Consider the following 2,365-nt stretch of genomic DNA (forward strand, 5'->3'; position numbering starts at 1 on the left):
TAAATAGAAACTCAAAATACTATGTTGAACCACATTAATTATCTAAGTTGATTTGACAAAAGATTAAAAGTTGTGATAACAAATCATAAAAAAATAATGTTTTACAGTGGGGGTGTGTTCACACTTCTGTTTTCTTGGTTCTTTTGGTCCAGACATTTAGTCCTGGTTTGCTTAGTGTTTACAATGTCACAAAACAAACAAACAAACAAAAAAGGCTTTTATGATGTATATTCCCTTATGAAAAGAAAATATATTTCATATATGAATGATCAACATATTATATGGTTTAACAGTATTTTTGAAAATATACAGAATAATATATTGTGTTAATATATTACAATATATTGAATAATACACAAGGAATTGCCGCTATTCATATTGAAAAATACGTGACAATATATTTACTAATGTATCATAATGTACTGTATGTAATTTTATATTCAGTACACTTCATAATATAGATGTATATGTGATCAGATATGGTACTGCATGTGTAATACATTGCAGATATATTTATTCATGCAGCCTAAACACACATATAGATAAATATCTTCACATTTATAAGGGAACATGTATGTGCAATATATGTACACATGAAAGATACAACTTTGTGAATATTACATGTAATGCTATTTTTGTCTTCATTTATAAATATTTTATATGTATTAATATATAGCCATACATGGTCAATGCATGTGTAACCGGATGAATGAGGTGATGGACATTAGTGAGCACCTATCAGCAGGTAATCCACCCTATTTAAGAGCTGGTTGGCTGTAGCCCGGGATGCGTCACGTTCGACTCCGCCTCCTTCCAGTGTTTACAGTGGCTGTAGGTATGTGTGTTAGCATATAGCAACTTCTGTTTTTAGTTTGTTTGTATGTAGGGGACTAATTATTAGTGTTGTGTTTAGCTTGTCTGTCTTCTCCGGTTTTCCTTCGGTTTGTCGCAGTGGTTGCATTTGCTGGCTGCTCGCCTTTCAGGTAGGTGTGAACTGTTGATGGAAAGCGTATTGTTTGTCTTTATTTGGGGGTTTAGGATCGGCTGATTGTGTTGAGTTATGTGCAGTGTCCCTGTAGTCTATCTGAACAGCGGATTGCATGATTTGAGTACCCGTGCCTGTGAAAGGACAAGTACATTGTGCGAATGCATCGTCTACTTCCGGTAAGTGTTATTGCGCATGTAGTTACGAGCTGAAAGTTTAGCCATTGAGGCATAAATCTTAGTGTTTCTTTGTATTTGGCTTAGGATTTTCCCTCTCGTCCGGCGATCTTGTTCTTCCTGCTGGTGCTATAAAAAGCTATTACAGCCCCGTCGATTCCTTGCTGCCAGATTAAGAGCGCATCGTATTTTCCTGCTCCACTGTCGCTACCGTGTGCAATACAAACTTTTTGCCATCTGTGAGAAGATCGTCACCCCACTGATGAGGGGGACCGTTGCTGTCTGGTTTTATTTATTATTTGTTGATTTAATGTTTCTTTTATTGAACTTTTGAGGTTAACATTTGGTGTCAAAAATGGAACACCAAACTATCTGCTTGTGAGCTCATTGCGTGAATTGAGTTTATTTATTTATTTATTTATGGTCTGTGTTTACGCCTTTTGTATGTTATTCGTGATTGTCTATTAATGGTGATATTATCTGCTCATGACCGTACCCTAAACATCATCCAACTGGGCTTTAGTGCAGTTGGTATGTTGAAGTTTGGTTATTAATTTTTTTTGTGTGTGATTTTCGTTTCAGGTGCTGAGGTTCCACGGGTGGAGGATCTCTTGTGGTGGTGGTGCTTTCTTCGAATGTTTGCCGTGACACTTTTTTGAAGTCTTTGCTGTGTGTGAGTGTGCTTTTGGCAAATTAAGTTTAGTGATCCCTCCTCCCGTGGTTTGCCTCAGCCCTGTTAGTCTGTGTCTTTTTCTATGGTGTCTGTGTAACCAGTGTATGGAAAGTGTGTGTAATTATTCAAATGTGTTTTTGTTTACTTGAATGTGTTTGTAACTCAAAACCGTGTCAGTATAGCTCCAGGTTGCCTTTTTAACGTGACTACCCTGCTGCTTTAAATTAAACTTTGTATAAATAAAATTTTTGTATATTTTCATATCCACGTCTCTGCCTACCTTTTATTAGAGAATCGAACCTGAGTGACCTAGTAATAGTAACTTGAGTGTTGTCCATATTTCCCGGGGCGAAATTCCCCGGGTGGCGTAGTCGAAATTCTTTCTACCTGTAATACCGCTCTTTTGCCACACATGTATTGCAGTATATTGAAAAATATAAGCACTAGTAGTAGTTACCCATATATGGAAATGTATTATGTAATATATCACATTATAAACTATCACATTAAAGTTCCGTAAGGGTTTTGCAA

The 2,365-nt window shown here is 36.4% G+C and overlaps 1 long non-coding RNA gene across 2 annotated transcripts; it reads left to right on the forward strand.

Annotated features, from left to right (window-relative positions):
- The first annotated feature begins 763 nt into the window (after window positions 1-763).
- On the forward strand, window positions 764-2,097 carry LOC308704320. Of its 2 annotated transcripts, XR_014031788.1 has the most exons (4): window positions 764-835; window positions 914-983; window positions 1,069-1,164; window positions 1,249-2,097. It is a non-coding gene; the product is annotated as an uncharacterized lncRNA (long non-coding RNA). The 2 variants fall into 2 exon arrangements; XR_014031789.1 differs by lacking the exon at window positions 764-835 and having other exon boundaries at window positions 845-983.
- The last annotated feature ends 268 nt before the right edge of the window (window positions 2,098-2,365 follow it).

This window comes from Scardinius erythrophthalmus, assembly GCF_964197995.2.
Source record: "Scardinius erythrophthalmus genome assembly, chromosome: 16".
In the NCBI taxonomy this organism is placed as follows: domain Eukaryota; kingdom Metazoa; phylum Chordata; class Actinopteri; order Cypriniformes; family Leuciscidae; genus Scardinius; species Scardinius erythrophthalmus.